The following is a 20,062-nucleotide window of genomic DNA, read 5'->3' on the forward strand; positions in this document are numbered from 1 at the left end:
GGGCAATCATAGGACCTGTGCAGGGACAATTGATTCTCCTCAGTCTCGCTGAATACATCAGTTTAAGTCACCAGTTCGGGGGCAAAGAGACCCCTGGGTACTCACCACCTGGCTGGCACAAACTTGGTGGGTGTGGTCCACACACTGTAAACTTGAAAAGGTGACCAAGTTCTGGGACCAATAAATCTGTGGGTCATGCATTCCAGAGCCATACCAGTCCCAAGACCATGGGGAAATGCAGGTTGGAGGTTATGTAAAACTGAATAGCCTCCTCATGCAAACTGATGGCCATACATAATGGTTGTATTCTACTCATCACCTATTTAGCATTAGGCACCAGTTATATACTGCAATACAGTGCACCTTGCATATCTGCAGCTTCCTTAGCTGCTCTCCTACTGGGAGATTGCTACCTTCAGGTGACAGAAAGGATCAGGACAATGACAGGAGAGCAACACTCCCAGTAAATTTGAAATGGTAACTCTTAAGTTCTTCGTTCGCGTGCGAATGATGAAAACACATGGCGATGTTAAACAGCTCTTTATTCTTCTTCAAACAACAACTGAACGAACAGGCAAAGGCACGCAGGCTTTTTTATGTGACCAGAGACCCAGACAATGGCAAACAAAGTATCAGAGTGTTTCCATGCCTTGCACAATGCGCACAAGGCTGGTGCCGCTCTGTCTGGTCCCGAGCAGCTTTTGGAATGCCCGGGATGCATGCAACATCCCGAGCCTGCTTTTGCAGGCTCAGGACACAACAACCCTCCCCCTTAGATGGAACATACCTGCGCACACACATGTACGTCATACATTGGAAGAGTATTATATAGTTTTATTAATCAATTGCAAGGAATGTGGAACACTCGAGTCTGTCCTCAGGCAAAGCCCCTTCAACTTTATGCATACAATAAATGTATCTGAAATAAAAAAAATAATACAAAATAATCTACCCACGAGTTACTCCCGTTATTCAGGGGCCTCATGAACAGAACCCTCATGATTTGACAGCAACTTCACAAAGTCTCTCAGTGTTTGGGTGGGCACTTGGCCCACTGCGACCTTCTAAGGCCCGGAGAGATTGCCTGGCCCATCTGCTCACCTACCAGGCTAGGCAGGCCAGAGTGTTGCTGCCCTAAATTCCCAGGTGACCCCGGTGAGGGTGCCTGGCCTACCTGCTCACCTACCCGGCGAGGCAGCCCAGGACTTTGCTGCCCCAAATACCCGGTTGACCTGCCCTGCTGCTGGCTGGCTGGACCCTTTAAGCCAGCATACCTTGGAGGGATGGAAATCCCCAGGTCCACAATGGACTCTTCTGGGAACACTGTCCCTTGAACCCAAGGCCGCAGATGGAGAGTGCTGGGTAGCGGAAGTGCCCAGGTACTCTGTGGCCCCTAAGCACATGCCCAAGGTGCCAGAGTCAGGAGTCGCCCCCATGGCAACCCCCTTTGCTGGTGACCTCCTTTTGGGAGCAATTGCAGAATAAGGCAAGCGTCCCTGATGGAATTCTTTTTCTCTTGCTGCTTGTGATTTGTGTGGATACCCCCGGTCAGTCTCCCTGTCTGGAGCACTATCTGACATATATGAATACTGTGGATACCCCCAGTGTGACTCCCTGTCTGGAGTAATTATGGATGTGTGGGATGACCCCCTATCCAGTGAATTCCTGTTAGGAGAACTTGCGGAACTCTGGGATGAATCCCCAATAGCCTCAGTAGCAGCTAGTGATGGCCTGTTAGGCCTTGGAAACTGTGACCCAGAATGCATATTATGGTCCTCCCCTCCCCCAGAGCAGAGCCAGGAGTGGAAGGATGAGAGTCCACTCTCCAAAGCAGTTGGTCTATTTGCCTGCAAAGAATGTGGCCGTCCCCCAATGCAACATCATATGACAACGGCCCAGAGACCTTGCAGACCACAGCTATGACCCAGAGATGACCAGGCCCATAGTTTCTAGCCCAAATCAGATCGCCCACCTGGAATCTCCTACTGTAGGTGCCTGCGGTTGTGACACCTGTGAAGCCACCTGGTCAGGGTGCAGCCTGTCCAGTTTAGTGATGAGGCGGCGACCACAGCGGAATTCAGCAGGGCTCATCCCTGTGGCTGTGCATGGTGTGGTGCGGTGTGCAAGAAGGAAATCTGTTAACCTGTGATGCCAGTTACCATAAGTCAGTTTCTTGAGGGCATCTTTGGTGGTTCGCACCATCCTCTCTGCCAATCCGTTGGAGGATGGATGGAAGGGAGCCGAAGTTGCATTGTGGATCAGGTTGGCCTGAAGAAAAGCCTGGAACTCAGAAGAGATAAATTGAGGGCCATTATCTGAAACCAGAACATCTGAAAGACCGTGTGATGCAAAAATTCCTCTCAACACCTGGATGGTCCTGGCAGTAGTAGTGGAGTAAACAGGAACAACCTGTACCCACTTGGAATGGCTATCAACAACAACCAGGAAGAATTGTCCCTGAAAGGGCCCAGCATATTCTGTATGCACCCTAGACCATGGGGTTTGAGTTTCCTCCCACCTATGTACTGGGGTCTGAGGCATTTCGGGCCATGACTGTTGGCACAGTTGGCACCCGTGCACCTGGGCCTCAGTGGCTTTATTGAGCCCAGGCCACCAAAGATGGCTGCGCGCAAGCGCTTTCATCCTGACTATACCAGGATGTCCTTCATGCAGAGAGATCAAGATTCTAGACCTCAATGAGGCTGGGATCACTACCCTGCTACCCCATAACAAGGCAACCCTTGAAAGTGGAAAACTCATGCTTCTTGTGCCAGAAGCTTTGGAACTCAGTATCTGGGCACTTGTCAGGCCATCCTGACAACACCCATGTCAGCACACGTGTAAGCGTGTGATCAGTGGCAGTTTCTGCAGCCACATCCCTAGCATTGAGGGGAGACTCAGGCAACGCCTGAATGGAAAGAATATTAATGGCTGGAGCTGGAGCTGGCTCTAATTGGTTCAAGGGTAATCTGCTCAGGCCATCTGCATGGCCCATTTCTTTTCCTGGTTTGTGAACTAATATATAGTCGTATGCTGACAGGAAAATAGACCATCTCAGCATACGAGGAGAAATGATATGTGGGGTCTGTTTGTTAGTGGTAAACAAACCCAGCAGAGGCTTATGGTCAGTATAGACCGTGAAATGGCAGCCATATAAGAAATCATGAAATTTCTTAATGCCAGCCACTATGGCCAAGGTTTCTCTGTCAATTTGAGCATAATTTCGCTCTGCAGAAGACAGAGTCCTTGAGTAATAGACCACAGGGACCTGTGTCCCATCAGTCTTCAAATGGCTAAGCACAGCTCCCACCCCATAAGGAGATGCATCGCATGCGATCCAAACAGGCAATTGCTTATTGAAATGCGCTAAAACAGCATTAGAAGTGAGCAAGGCCTTAACCTCATTGAAACACTTGTCATGGACTTTAGTCCACTGCCAAGGAGCCTGCTTGTCCAAGAGCCTGTGTAATGGCTCTGCCACTGCAGCTTTATGTGGGAGAAATGCATGGTAAAAATTTAATAGTCCCAAGAAGGCTTGCAGCTCACCCTTAGACTTAGGGCTTGGGGCCTGCTGGATAGCTTGCAATTTAGTTTCAGCAGGGTGAATGCCTTGAGCATCAATCCTGAATCCTAAGAAGTCAGTAGAAGTGACTCCTATCTTACATTTATCCTTCTTTAGTTTAAGGCCTGCTTTTCGAAAACGAAGCAAGACAGCCCTTAATCTTTCTGCTAAATTTTGAGATGACTCCCCAGCAATGAGGACATCATCAAAGTAGGGGCAGACCCCAGGAATACCTCGAAGTGTGCTCTCCATGACACTTTGGAATATGCCAGGGGCTACATTTACCCCAAATTGCAGTCTCTTGACATTGAAGGCCCCCCTGTGAGTTACAATATCTGGGCCTCTGCAGCGGCCTCATCAACAGGTAGCTGTTGATAGGCCTGTGCTAGGTCAAGCTTCGCAAAAATGCACTCCCCCTTGAGGGAGGCCAGAATGTGACTTACCACAGGCACTGTATAAGCATGCTGTTGCAGCACCTTATTCAGTGTGCACTTGTAGTCTGCACATATACGTATGTCCCCATTAGCCTTTAGAGGCGTTACTATGGGGGTTTCCCATGGACTTGAATCCACAGGTTCTAGAATGCCCTGCTGGAGCAATTTGTCCAGCTCAGCATCAATCTTGCCTTTGAGGGCAAAAGGTACCCTCCTATGCTTAACCCTGATGGGCGTGATGGTTGCGTCTAACCGTAGCGAAATGGGAGGCCCCTTATAGCAGTGGTTCTCAACCTGTGGGTCGTGACCCCATTTCGGGTCGAACGACCATTTCACGGGGGTCGCCAAACAACGCAGTCCGCCATTTTTTCCCCCTTTTCCTTAGCTGTGCTACTCCTTTTTATTCTATTGGCTTTTAAAAGCCAATAGAATAGACTCTCTTGAATAGAGTCTAATTCTATTGGCTTTCAAAAGCCAATAGGAATTGTCCAGGCTGTCTCTGCCCTGCTGAGCCCACCAAAAGTCCCATTCTGCAAACGGTGCTGCAAGTTGTCTGCAGCGAAGGCGAGCTGTCTGGAAGTTTCCACCCCTCCCTTCTGAGCAACTACTAAAAATGTAAGTCAAAGAGGGCCAGGGGTGGGAGGCCAGCAGGCGCAGGGAGGGTTGCTGGTGCATGTGGGGCCCGGCAGGTGCCTTACCTCCCTTGGGCTGGGCCAGCTGGTGGCCCAGCCGGTGGTCGGCCTGCTCTGTCTCTGCCGCTTGCCAACTACGCCTTGGCCGGCGCAGGAGGCAGCACCATGCATGCACAGCGCTCCCGGGCAGGGAAAGTCCTCGACTTATGACCAGTTGGGTAGTCCTTGACTTACGACCGGTTTAGTCCTCGACTTACGACTGGTTGAGTAGTCCTCGACTTACGACCGGTTGGGGGTCACGGCATTAAAAAGGTTGAGAACCATTGCCTTATAGGATCCTAGCTCTGAACTAAACACATCTGCAAACTCTTTGCAGACTTCTGCAAGGCTCAAGGTTTGCAAATGGTGCAGCCCAGTTACCTGGATTCCCAGAGCCTCGAACCAATCGAGTCCAATAAGACTCGTATGTTCACCCCCAACAACCACCACATCTAGGGGACCTTCAAAATCCTTATGCTGTACTCTAAGGGTGGCCTCCCCCTTAACACACACCATAGAATTCTGAAAATATGTAAGTATTAGATTGGATGGCCTGAGTTTAACTCGAAGGCCACTGCTGCTGCATATCCTTTTGAATGTGTTAATAGAGATAATGGAGAGAGCGGACCCTGTGTCCAACTCCATTAATAAGAGAATCCCTTGCAACCTTACGTTAATGGAAAGCTTCTTCTTAAGGGGCTTATGTGTCCTTGTCCTTAAAATACTCCTGCGCGATGTGCAGAAACCCACCCTATGTTGGCTGGGACCCTGGTACCTTTCAGACACAATTCTTCACGAGGTTGGACCTTCTGGCGACCCAAACAGACGGATGTGATGTGGCTCTGTAAATGGTGGAGCAGAACCTGCAGTCAGCTCACTTGTGGCGTCCTCCACACCCAAAGCATTGAAGAGATGCTAGGGCCTTGTCCGGACATTCCTTCTGCCTCCTTTCAGCTGGCTGGTGAAGTCTATCCACCTCTTCTTCAGAATCCGCTTCTGATCCTTCTTGAGCGTCCTCTTGATGGATGGTAGCTGTCTCTGGAGGGCTCCTGGTGGGCCATAGGGTCTTCACAGCCCCGCCTGCTGCTTCCTCAGCTGTCACCTCTCGTAGCGCATCTTGGAAAGAGACATCCTCTCTTGCAAAAATCTTCTGCTGTAAGTCTCTGTTCCTTAAGCCACAGACAAAACGATCTTGCAGCCTCTTTTCCAGATCCTTGAACTCACAAGGTCTGGCTGCTCGCCTCCATAGCAGATTTACCCGGCCTCTGGCCTCTCTGCTCGAACGCGTGCCTCCAAGCAATAACAGATAACTTGGGCTGGAAGTGTTCCTTTTACATTTTCTTCAAGTCAGTATATGTTACTGACTCCAGAGGTGCAGGGGCCACCAGATTCTCTGCAATTTCAAAAGCTTCCTGTCCACAGGCACACAAAACAGTTGCAGCCTTCAAGCCATCTTCTCTAATTTGGTTTACTCTGAAGTAATTATCCACCCTTGCAACATAGGAATTGCATCTCTCTGGGTGTGAGACATCAAAATCAGACAAATGGCCAATCTTCGCCATCTTACTAATACGACCTTCACCACTCGCTTCCTCTGCAAACTGCTATTGGGGAAAGGGTCCTTTAGTCGAGCTCACCCTCCAGCGACGCAATACTGGCAGGCTGGGACGCTGATTCAGATGCCGTCTTCCCCTCTTCAGGACTTCCTAAGTAAATCCTTAAACTAAGCTTTTTCTTCAGCTTGCAAAGGATCCCACCTTCGTCCACAGTGTTAAGTACTTTGTTCACGTGCGAATGATGAAAACACATGGTGATGTTAAACAGCTCTTTATTCTTCTTCAAACAACAACAGAACGAACAGGCAAAGGCACGCAGGCTTTTTTATTTGACCAGAGACCCGGACAATGGCAAACAAAGTATCAGAGCATTTCCGTGCCTTGCACATGCGCACAAGGCTGTTTCTGCTCTGTCAGGTCCCGGGCAGCAAATGCCTTGCACATGCGCATAAGGTTGGAGCCGCTCTGTCTGGTCCCGGGCAGCTTTTGGAATGCCCGGGACCCATGCAACGTCCCGAGCCTACTTTTGCAGGCTCCGGACACAACAGTAACAGCAAAGCTGTGCCTAATTTACAATGAGGAATTGGGCCAGGTGGGACTGTGTAGGCAAAAAGGAGACCAATCCACCTTAATTACCAAATTAAAACCACAAGGAAATAATTGCAAACTACTTCTGTATTATTGCCAAGAAAACTCATACATATTAATGAAATATTGAGACAACTTTAGATGCAAGATGAAAGAGGTGTAATTTACCAGAAAGTGCACTGAACTTCAGTTGAGTTCATTGGAAGATGATGATGTGATCAGACAAAACCATCAAGAAACTTCAATCATCAAAGGTGCCAACATTAACAGAGGAATTCCTTGTTTTAAAAGGAAACATACACTCTGAACTTAGTATCCAAAAAGCATGAACCAATAGTTAAAGCAGAAATAAAAACATGCTAAATTAAATGTCCAAGGACTAAGTGAATGTAAGTGAGCCTAAATGGGGTACTTTAGATCAGATGATTCCATGTTAAGTTATTTAGACCATAACAAAAAGAGTAAAAATAACTGTGATATTCAAAAAGTACCTTACTATATATGTGTTCAGCTATAATCCAATAAACAGAAATTATAGCTTTTAGAATTTGTGGATATCTAATAAAAATCTGTATTATGTAAGTATACACACTGTTGAAAGACACAATGGAGGAAGATGCTAAGAATTTTTATGACAATTTGCAAGATGGACATAATAGTATTAATTGGTGACTAGAGTGCAAACTATTAGAGAAATGAAAGAGCCAAGAATTACAGAAGGATTTAGTTTTGCTAAATTCAAGAATGTTGTTGTTGTTAATTGCGAAGTCGTGTCCGACCCATCGCGACCCCATGGACAACGTTCCTCCAGGTCTTCCTGTCCTCTACCATCTTCTGGAGTCCATTTAAGTTCACACCTACTGCTTCAGTGACTCCCTCCAGCCATCTCATTCTCTGTCGTCCCCTTCTTCTCTTGCCCTCCATCTTTCCCAGCGTCAGGCCCTTCTCCAGTGAGTCCTTCCTTCTCATTAGGTGGCCAAAGTATTTGAGTTTCAACTTCAGGATCTGGCCTTCTAAAGAGCAGTCGGGGTTGATCTCTTCTAGGACTGACCGGTTTGAACGCCTTGCAGTCCAAGGGACTCGCAGGATCTTCTCCAGCACCATAGTTCAAAGGCCTCAATTCTTTGGCGCTCAGCCTTTCTTATGGTCCAACTTTCACAGCCATACATTGCAACTGGGAAAACCATGGCCTGGACTATACGCACTTTTGTTGGCAGGATGATGTCTCTGCTTTTTAGAATGCTGCCTAGATTTGCCATAGCTTTCCTCCCCAGGAGCAAGCGTCTTTTAATTTCTTGGCTGCAGTCCCCATCTGAGGTGATCTTTGAGCCCAGAAAAATAAAATCTGTCACTACCTCCATTTCTTCCCCATCTATTTGCCAGGAATTGAGAGGGCCGATGCCATGATTTTGGTTTTCTTAATGTTGAGTTTCAAGCCTACTTTTGCACTCTCCTTCTTCACCCGCATCAAGAGGCTCTTTAGTTCCTCTTCACTTTCTGCCATTAGAGTGGTATCATCTGCATATCTTAGGTTGTTGATATTTCTCCCGGCAATTTTAATTCCAACTTTTGATTCATCTAGCCTTGCCTTTCTCATGATGTGCTCTGCATATAAGTTAAATAAGCAGGGTGACAGTATACAGCCTTGCCGGACTCCTTTTCCAATTTTGAACCAATCAGTGGTTCTGTGTTCGGTTCTCACTGTTGCTTCTTGACCCGCATATAGGTTTCTTAAGAGACAAATGAGATGGTCTGGTACTCCCATCTCTTTAAGAACTTGCCACAATTTGTTGTGATCCACACAATCAAAGGCTTTAGCATAGTCAATGAAGCAGAAGTAGATGTTTTCTGGAACTCCCTAGCTTTCTCCATGATCCAGCGTATGTTGGCAATTTGATCTCTAGTTCCTCTGCCTCTTCGAAATCCTGCCTGTACTTCTGGTAGTTCTCGATCCACATACTGCTGGAGTCTAGCTTGTAGGATTTTAAGCATAACTTTACTAGCATGTGAAATGAGTGCAATGGTGCGATAGTTTGAACATTCTTTGGCATTGCCTTTCTTTGGAATTGGAATGTAAACTGACCTTTTCCAATCCTGTGGCCACTGTTGAGTTTTCCAAATTTGCTGGCAAATTGAGTGTAGCACTTTTACTGCATCGTCTTTTAAGATTTTGAATAGCTCAGCTGGAATACTGTCACCTCCACTAGCTTTGTTGTTGCTCAGATTTTCTAAGGCCCATTTCACTTCACATTCTAGGATGTCTGGTTCGAGGTCAATGACCATCTCATTGTGGTTATCTGGGATGTTAAGCTCATTCTTGTATAGTTCTTCTGTGTAGTTTTGCCATCTCTTCTTAATCTCTTCTGCCTCTGTTAGGTCTCTGCCATTTTGGTCCTTTATCATGCCCATCTTTGCATGAAACGTTCCCTTCATATCTCCAATTTTCTTGAAGAGATCTCTGGTCCTCCCTATTCTGTTGTTTTCTTCTATTTCTTTGCACTGTTCATTTAAGAAGGCATTCTTATCTCTTCTAGCTATTCTCTGGAATTCTGCATTCAATTGGGTGTATCTTTCTCTTTCTCCTTTGCCTTTCGCTTCCCTTCTTTCCTCAGCTATTTGCAAAGCTTCCTCAGACAGCCATTTTGCTTTCTTGCATTTCTTTTTCTTTGGGATGGTTTTAGTTGCTACCTCTTGTACAATGTTGCGAACTTCCATCCATAGTTCTTCAGGCACTCTGTCTATCAGATCCAGTTCCTTAAATCTATTTGTCACCTCTACTGTATATTCATCAGGAATATGATTTAGTTCATACCTGAGTGGCCTAGTGCTTTTCCCTACTTTTTTCAATTTAAGCCTAAATTTTGCAACGAGAAGCTCATGATCTGAGCCACAGTCAGCTCCTGGTCTTGTTTTTACTGACTGTATAGAGCTTCTCCATCTTTGGCTGCAGAGCACATAGTCAATCTGATTTCTATGTTGACCGTCTGGTGATGTCCATGTGTAGAGCCGTCTCTTGGGTTGTTGGAAAAGAGTGTTTGTTATGACCATCGTATTCTCTTGACAAAATTCTATTAGCCTGTGCCCTGCTTCATTTTGTACTCCAAGGCCAAACTTGCCTGTTATTCCGGTTATCTTTTGGCTTCCTACCTTAGCATTCCAATCCCCCATGATGATAAGGACATCATTTTTTGGTGTTAATTCTATAAGGTGCTGTAGGGCTTCATAGAACCGGTCAATTTCATCCTCTTCAGCACCAGTGGTTGGGGCATAGATTTGGACTATTGTGATATTGAATGGTTTGCCTTGGATTCGAATTGAGATCATTCTGTCATTTTGGGGATTGTATCCCAGTATTGCTTTTCCTATTCTTTTATTGACTATGAAGGCTACTCCATTTCTTCTGAGGGATTCTTGCCCACAGTAGTATACCTGATGGTCATCTGAGTTAAATTCACCCATTCCTGTCCATTTTAGTTCGCTGATTCCTAAGATGTCGATGTTCAGTCTTGTCATCTCTTTTTTGACTACGTCTAGCTTGCCTTGATTCATGGATCTTACATTCCAGGTTCCTATGGAGAAAAAATCTTTACAGCATCGGACTTTCCTTTCACCACCAGATATATCCACAGCTGAGCGTCCTTTCGGCTTTGGCCCAGTCGCTTCATTCTTTCTGGCGCTACTAGTACTAGCCTCTGCTCTTCCCCAGTAGCATATTGGACACCTTCTGACCTGAGGGGCTCATCTTCCAGCGTCATATCTTTTTGCCTTTTAGTACTGTCCATGGGGTTTTCATGGCAAAGATACTGGAGTGGTTTGCCATTTCCTTCTCCAGTGGATCACATTTTGTCAGAACTCTCTGCTATAACCTGTCCGTCTTGGGTGGCCCTGCACGGCATAGCTTATAGCTTCATTGAGTTACGCAAGCCCCTTCGCCACGACAAGGCAGTAATCCATAAAGAATGTAGTATATAAGTTAATACAGTTTGTGAACAGAATTCTTTCTCCAAGGCTAACAATTGTTTAAGAAACATAAGCATTATTTTATACAAGGAAGTTAACCAGTTGGATATCTAAATTAAATATATTATATAATAAGAAAGTGAAGATGTGTAATAAAATCAACCAGAATGCAGACTATGAAAAGACCATGAATTATTAGAATAAGATTTGACTTAGAATATAGAATTGTAAAATATGATGACATAGATAACAGATTTAGTATATTTTAATTTTTATAAAAGTGAACCTGAAGAGACTCAGGAAAAGTCATTGTGAAAACTGAAGTGAAAAAAAAATTCAAAAATTTCAAAACAGAAAAGGTCCAAATAGGATTGGGTCCAAAAAGATCCCAAATCATGAAAAGCAAAGATAAAAGAGTCGGCCGCTACACAGATCTACAATGACTGAACAGACTTCCAAGGAAGAAAAAATAGCTGGATCAAGCATATCAACAAATAACAAGAAAAGAAAAATGAGAAATATTTGAAGATTAAACAAATCACAGGAGGATTTCTAGTTAGAGCAAAATGACTCAACAGAATGACTCAGCAATTATAGAAGAGATCTGATAGAGACACATGAAGTTAAAGGATGATGGAAAGGCTATTTAAAATGGCCTATAAAATAAAAGTAGTATTTATTTAGAATTAATATATTCAGGAACTAATGCCATTAGAAAAATAAGGTATGTCAGGCAACAGACCATCAAATACGGAAACACACAGAGATGAAAGGACCACAGAATTATTTAAGGCTGCAGATGAGGCAATTCAAGTTCTAAGACCTCCGTGTGGACAGTTATGTAAAGAGACATTGTGCTAAAAAGGTTTGAAGGGAGATATAAAAGAATATGCAAGTTACTGAATCATTGTATACAATCAAGTTTTGTTTAAGAAGTTATAGAAAAGAATAAACTCGAACTTGGAGAGCAATTCTTCATGGCTGCTTTACTGTGCATTCCTTTCCCTTCCACCCAGAGGGAAAGGAAAACAACAACCAATTGTTCTCAATAATTTATAATGGGTCAAAATTGGGGAGCTATAGACACTCCTTCCTGGAGATCAATAGGCCTGTATCAACAGTAAAAGATTTTAAAAAATCTGATCTATCAGTTGGAATGGAATTGATCAACTGATCAACAGTTCTTTCCTGCTTCATTCTGGTCCTCATCATTTGCCCCACCAATTGGTCAAACTATTTTTTGACATTATATTAATCTGAGGTATAGCTATATAAATTATCATCATCCTGACTGGCAAATCTATTCTGTACAAGCCAGCTGTCCAGCTTCTCTTTCAGCCCAAATCAAAATAACTTTGGGGACAATGCCAGATGCTCAATGTTAATGCTAAAAAAGAAGAATTAAAATATCAGTTTTCCATGAAATCAATGGATAATTTGTTATTTTAAAATCTTTACTTGTCAATCATTGGCTTTTGACATGAGCTTATTGATCTAGTGAAAGACTGATTTTCATTTGCAAAGTGCCAGGAGGGAGATATTTCCATGTCAAAAACAATAACAAGTCTGCACATATTAGATGCCATGTCTCTTTTGCAGCGCGTAGAAGGCAATGCAGATAAAATCCAGTGACCAGACTGAGAAGGGACATGCCTGCAGTAGACATAGCTACTAGGAACTGGCTAGAATCTTACCATGTCTCTGTATGCCTTGACATCGAGTAGTTGTAGACTGTATGTCAATATGTGTTGGCAGAAGGAAAATACCATTTCAACAGAGAGGATCTAAAAATGATTTCAAGCTCACTCCTCATTGGGCTAGGTGAGATAGAGGCAATGTCATGTGTATATGTCCCTTAAAACTGAGCATCAAAGCACTTTTATGCTGTGGTAAGCAGGATGTGAGGATAACTTCTGAGAGAAATGCCAAATCTAACAGACAGAGTTTAGAAATAGCAAAGGAACATGTGCTCATAAGTATAATGAAGAGACCAAGAAGATCCAAGAAAGAGGTTTGTCTTGTTAAATTAGTGACAAGGCTTTTGACTAGTTCATGCCAAAATGTATACTGTAGTAAGGTCAATAAATGTGTGCCAATCCATTTGTTTACTATAAAAATTCCTCAAAATAAAAAGCTTCTGTTGGAACTAAATTGAGAGAAACAATAGTTTTAAATGTGAAGGGAAACAAATATATATATATTGAGGGTGCCTTGCTTATGTGGTTTTTTTTATAAAATACACAGCTCTTTGATCAGGTCAATTCAGGCATGGAATGTCCTGGCACGTTGGGCAAATATGCATATAAATTGCAGTTCTTGCACTGATGGCTATAGATTTGCACCACTCATGCTTATATGTGCTTCTGCAGTGTGCCTTATTTTTAAGCTTGATAACCCTTGCCAGGTAAAGTGATTTTGTGCCGGCATTTCCCAGGTGGTCATATCTATGTCAAGTGACTTAAGGAAGGCATTTAATGTGTCTGTGTAATATTTGTTCTGCCCTCCATGGAAATGTTTTCCAACTGAGAGTTCCCCAAAAAGGAGCTGCTTGGGTATGCATTTGTCAACATATGGATGAATGACCCTTGGATCTGTACTCTCTTCAGCATGTATGGACTGGTGGTATAGTCTTGCTCTGGAGAGAAGTTTAGTGTCTAGTAGTTTATCTAGTTGTAGGGGCCTTGCTGCTCTCTGAACTTGGTTGTTGTCACTCCTGCCTCAACTTGAACTTTTAAGTAAGAATGATCCTTGACTCCATTTGTTGAGAAAGGTATAGTTTACTAAAGGTCAAGTAAAATATACCATGTTTTCCTGAAAATAAGAGCCAACAAGGAAATAAGGCCTAACCGCATTTTTTAGTGTGCTCCTAATATAATATAAATATAAAATAAGCCCCAGTTAAGATCATCATCAGCCTTGGGGGTGGGATAGGCGTGGCCACACAGGAGGCAGTGAGCGTGCGGGGGTTTACGGTGTCCTACAGCAGCCACAACCAGTGCAGGTAAGTCCAAGCGCTGCAATCACCAGGCCAGCCCTCCAAGCAAAGGGGGGAGGCAGGCGATCCCGATGTATACAGCAGCAGGAGACAGAGGCGGGGGGACAGGTGATCTGATGCGCTGCATGGCCCCAGCATGGCCACGGGCAAACTGAGAGACAGTGGAATGGAGTAAGCGGGCAGCCGCAGGAGGCTCATCCTCATGCGATGGCACCAGCAGCAGGTGGAGGCAGAAGCACAGGGGAAAGGCAGGCGATTCTGATTCACTGCACTCACTGCACAGCTCACCAGCTGCCCTGGGCAAACTGAGCTGTGGGCAAACTGAGAAATGGTGGGATGGATTGGGTGAGTGGCTGTGGGCAGTGCCCCCCCACTCCGTCCCACTGTCTCTTGGCTTGCCCGTGGCCATGCTATGGCAGGCAGCTGCGCAGTGCATCGGGATCACCTGCCTCCCCCCATGCCTCTGTCTGCTGCCGTGCTGCTGCACAAGTCTCCCACAAACCTTCCACCAGCCTCCTGCATGCCAGGCAGCCGCACAGCCCATCCAGATTGCGTTCCTCCTCCCTGCACCTGCCTCTGCCTGATGCTTGGACAGGTAATCAACTCACCTACATTACATGGGCTGCAAAGCCCCAGAAGATGCCAGCCAAGGGGCTGGCTGCTACTGGACATCATCGGCCCCTGTACATCCACCAGAGGGGTACCCAGCCTGGCTAATCACCATGATACCATGTTTCCCCCAAAATAAACCCTAATGCATCTTTTGGAGCAAAAAAATAAAATAAAAATGGCCCATCTTATTTTCAGGGAAACATGGTAGTAAAGCAAAGCCAGAACTGAAAATGTGTGACAAAACTCCAAATATAACATTCCCCCTCTTAGGCATTTCCATTGCTAGTCCCCCCCATTGTCCAATTAATTTCAAAGAAGATGTTTTTGAAATGGGCACTCTGGGTGTAGGCTGGTTTGGATCTGCATTCTTCTCACAGTGGTGTGACCTTGAAACGCCATCTAGGGGAGGCACATTTACTTCCATTACTTTTATTTTCCCCCTCTTCCACCCTCCCCCCCAGAGTCCATGGCAGACTGATACTGATAGCAGATTTCAGGCGTGAGGTGGGGTCTAGGATCTTTCGGCTCCCATCCTTGGACATGCCTCCTCCACCTCCCGCCTCCTGCCTCAGTCCATTTACCTCCAACATTCCTCCTCGGCTAGCCTACCATCAGCCATTCTCCCTGGCCAATGGGCCCCTTGCCCTCTGCCCGCAACTTTTGGCCTGGCTCTTTCACCAAGATCCCCTTTGTCCCGGGCCTTTGGCTGCAAGAGACAGATAACCACCAGCCAATCCGGTGGCAGGCAAATGCCATGGTGCTGCAGGGGCAGCCTGTAATGGGTGATCGTAGGGGCTGTGTGGGAGGGGGGCAGCCTGCGATGCAAGATTTTGGGGGGGCTTCTGCCATTGCACAAGTTTTGGGGCTCCTACCATTGTGAGGAGAGGAGGAGAAAGCCTGGTATAGGGCAGCAAGGAGCCAGAGCAACAATTGTAGAATCAGGCTGCAGTATAACAAAACTGACAAAAGTGAAGGGTCTGAATACTTTCTGAATGTACTGTGTGTGTGTGTGTGTGTGTGTGTGTGTGTGTGTGTGTGTGTGTGTTCTTTTGAGAGCAGGCATCAGAATTTCATTTTTTAATGTGTGCCAGTGTGTTCACAGAAAAAAGTGACAATAAAGGTTATCTTATGTTATTGGAATGAACAGTATACTGGAAAAATAAATAATTCAGCATGAAGAAAGAATAGAATAGTTCCAGCAATAGTTTTTCCAGTATGGCTGTGAAAACAGGGCAATGAGAAATGGAAAAAAAGAGAATAGATTTTTTTGAATTGCGTGTCTGGAAATGCTAGTAAGAGTTTCACAGATTTCCATCATTCCTAATAAAGGCTGACTACTGCTTTGAAGTATGTTCAGCAAGCAAAAACTCACAAATTTAGGGCATGTGATATGAGCTGATAATGGACTAGAAAAAGTGATTAGGCTTGGCAAGACAGAATAATCAAAGTCATTGTTCAAATGTCCTTGGAAAAATTAAAACTTACTGCTGAAGACTATCAAGATAGTGTTTGTACAGTCACTAAAACTGAAAGCTAACTTGATGATATCTAATGAACTAATTAAAGCTGTGTGTTTGCTCAACATATGCTTATATGTTGAGACAGAGAAAGCAACAAAAATGATTAGGAGACCGAAGGCTAAAGAATATGAAGAATGTTTCTGGGAACTGAGTATGTCTAGCCTATCAAAGAGAAGGATTAAAGGTGATATGATAGCAGTCTTCCAATATTTGAGGGGTTGAACAAGAAAGAGGCGGGTAACCTATTCTCCAAAGCACTTGTGGACAGGACAATAAATAATAAATGGAAGCTTATCAGAGAGATCCAACTTAGAATTGGCAGATGTTATCTCAGAATCGCTGCACCGCATCTTTCACAAATCCTGGAGCATCGGGGAAATACCTGAGGATTGGAAAAAGGCTGATGTGGTCCCCATCTTCAAGAAAGGGGGAAAAAACAAACCCAGGAAACTACAGACCAATCAGCTTAACATCAATACTGGGAAGATACTAGAAAAGATAATAAAACAACAGATCTGCGAACAACTAGAAGCAAACAAAGTCATAACTAGTAGCCAGCATGGGTTTCTTAAAAACAGATCATGCCAAACCAATCTTAACTCATTCTTCAATAAAGTACTAAACTAGTACACCAGAGAAACGCAATGGACATAGTATACTTAGATTTTAGTAAGGTATTTGACAAAGTAAACCACAACCTACTAACTGACAAGCTAGAAAAAGGTGGAATAGACAACATCACCATTAGATAGATCTATAGCTGGCTGACAAACCGCACTTAATAAGTAGTCCTCAATGATACTACATCTACATGGAGAGAAGTAAGCACGGGGTACCACAAGGCTCCATCTTAGGCTCAGTACTCTTCAATATCTTCATCAATGACTTAGATGAGAGAATAGATGGGGAACTCATCAAATTTGCAGATGACACTAAACTGGCAGGAATAGCCAACACCCCAGAAGACAAACTCAGGATCCAAAAAGATCTTAACAAACTTGAAAAATGGGCCCTATCCAACAAAACGAGTTTTAGTGTGGAGAAAAGCAAAGTCTTACACTTAGGCAGGAAAAAGCAAAGGCATGAATACAGATTGGGTTAGACCCGGCTTAAAAACAGCAACTGTGAGAGGGATCTTGGAGTCCTAGTGGACGATCACTTGACTATGAGCCAGCAGTGTGCAGCAGCAACCAAAAAAGCTAATACAATCCTGGGTTGTATAAACAGAGGCATAGAATCAAGATCATGTGAAGTACTAGTACCGCTTTATAAAGCTCTAGTAAGACCACCCCTGGAATACTGCAACCAATTTTGGTTACCATACTACAAACAAAACTGTTGTGACCTTCAGAGAAGAGCAACTAAGATGATCAAAGGCCTGGAGGCTAAAACATATGAAGAATGGCTGCGGGACTTGGGTTTGGCTAGTCTAAAGTAAAGAAGAAATACGGGAGACATGATAGCAGTGTTCCAGTATCTGAGGGGTTGCTACAAGGCAGAAGGGGTCAGGTTGTTCACCAGAACAACAGCTTACCCCCAGAAATTGTGGGCGCTCCATCACTGGAGTTCTTTAAGAAGAGACTGGACAAATTACCTGTCTGAGATGGTGTAGGTTCTCCTGCTTAAGCGAGGGGCTGGACTAGAAGACCTCCAAGGTCCCTTCCAGCTCTATTCTTTAATAATAACTGTTAAGTTCACGGGTTGGAGGCATTAAGAGGAGACGCATAGTGTAACAACAAGCTTTCTTTATTGTTCTCTTCCACAACCAAACAGCTTGCAGGCCTTTTATAGTGTCCAAGACTCAGAGAACATCAACCAATGATTGCAGAGGCTGTTTCCTGCCTTGCACATGCGTACAAGGCTGGAGACAGCCAGTCTGGTCCCGGGCAGCTTTTGGTCTGCCTGGGACCCTTTGCAACATTTCTGAGCCTGCTGAATCTTCAGCAGGCTCAGGACATAACACCCCTCCCCCCTGGATGAAACAATAATACCTTACTATGTAGCAGCATAGGTACATGCGTTCAATGGATTGGATGTTATTGTGAAGCACAATATGCCTGCACACAGGCAGGGCACTCTACCTTTATAAATATTCAAAGACAAAAAAAAATACAACAAAATAATATTCTGGGAAGGACACCCCTTTACTGAGTATTTGTTCTGCATTTGTTTAAGGACTAGTAAGGTTCCCTTGACTAGACAGAAACCTCACATAGTCCCCAAGATGTTTGGGTGGGCCTTTGGCCCTCTGTGACCTTCTGATGGCTGGTGAGTGTGCCTGGCCTGCCAGCTCGCCTGCCAGACTAGGCAGACCAGGACATTGATGCCCCAAAGATTCAGGTGCCCCACCCAGCTGCTGACTGGCTGGATCCTCTGAATCCAAGCCAGGGTTCCTTGGGGGTGGGTGGAATTCCCCAAGTCCAGTGGTGGGGTGGAATTCCCCAAATCCACACTGGACCCCTCTTGGGAGCACTGTCCCTTGAGCCCAAGATCAGCAGCTGGAGTGGCCTGAGTTGCTAACGTGCCCCAGTACCCCGTTGGCCCTGTGTGCATGCTGAAGGTGCCAGAGTCAGGAGCCGCCTCCATGGCAAACCCCCTTTCTTGAGACTCCCTGTTTGGAGCACTTGCTGAAGCCTGGGATGACCCCCATTCTGAGCAATAGCTGAATCCTGTGAATGTCCCCGTTCTGCCACAGGAAAATGTGTGGTAGCGTGTGAAAACCCACTGGAGCTGTAAAACTGTGGTCCAGAATAAAGATTATGGTCCTCCTCTCCTCTGAGAGCAGAGACGCACCCATCGTCCAAGGCCACGTCGTATGACAGCGGCCCAGAGACCTTGCATACTACTGCTGTGACCCAGAGATGTCCAGGACCATAGTTCCTTGCCCAGACCAGATCGCCCACCTGTAGTCTCCTAGGTGCCCATTGCTGTGACACCTGTGAAGCCACCCAGTCTGGCAAATGGTGGAGCAGAATCTTCAGTCAGCGCGCTTGTGGCGTCCTCCACACCCGAAACACCAAGGAGATGCTGGGGCCTTGTCTGGATGCTCCTTTGGCCTTCTCTCCGCTGACTGGTGCAGCCTATCCACCACCTCTTCAGGATCCTGTTCTGGATCTTCTCGAGCAACCTCTTGATGGATGGTAACAGTGGCTGGAGGATTTCTGGCGAGCCACAAGGCCTTCACAGTGCCACCCGCTGCTTCTTCAGCTGCAACCTCTCTCAAGGCATCTTGGAACGAAACATCTTCCTTGGTGAAGATCTTCTACTGCAGCTCATGACTTCTCAGGCCACAAACTAAACGATCCCACAGCCTCTCTTCCAGATCCTTGAATTCAAAAGGCCTCGCTTAAGGCAGTAATAAAGTCCACAGCAGACTCACCAGGCCTCTGGTCCCTCTGCTCGAATGCGTGTCGCCAAGCAATCACTGAAAGTTTGGGTTGGAAGTGTTCTTTCAGCATCTTCTTCAAATCTGCATAAGACACTGACTCTAAAAGCGCTGGGGCCACCAGATTTTCTGCTATGTCAAATGTTCCTTGTCCACAGACACATAGCAGGGTAGTCGCTTTAAGGCCGTCTTCTTTTATCTGATTGACCCTGAAATAGTTTTCCACCCGCGGCACGTATGAATTCCAGCACTCCGGGTGTGCAATCTCAAACTCTGACAAGCGGCCAATCTTAGACATCTTCTGTAACCCTCGTTAATGTCTTCGATGCAAGCCTGTTATCTGGGGAAGAGGTCCCTTGGCCGAGCTCATCTCCAGCGATGCTGTACTGGCAAGCAGAGTCGCTGTGCTGGACGTCAAACTTCCCAGGACCTCTTGGTAAGTCCTCTCTTCTTTGTTGTTAAATGTGGTTTACAGCAATCCCACCTTCGTCACCACTGTTAAGTTTGCGGGTTGGAGTCATTAAGAGGAGACGCATAGTGTAACAACAAGCTTTCTTTATTGTTCTCTTCCACAACCAAACAGCCAAAATGGTTGTTCCCTCTCTTTTTCCCTTAACATTTGTTATATCACATTTAAGCTAATAGATTTTTAATTATAACAAAGTTAATTAAAACCTTTATCAATATATTTTTGCTTATACATATCCATATCCTGTTTTTAAGTTTTACCTAATTTTTAATTTTTTACTACAATATTCTAATTTAACCTTTAATATCCA

The sequence above is a fragment of the Crotalus tigris genome, unplaced genomic scaffold, assembly GCF_016545835.1.
Source record: "Crotalus tigris isolate CLP2741 ecotype Arizona unplaced genomic scaffold, ASM1654583v1 scf7180000017774.6281472, whole genome shotgun sequence".
Lineage (NCBI taxonomy): Eukaryota > Metazoa > Chordata > Lepidosauria > Squamata > Viperidae > Crotalus > Crotalus tigris.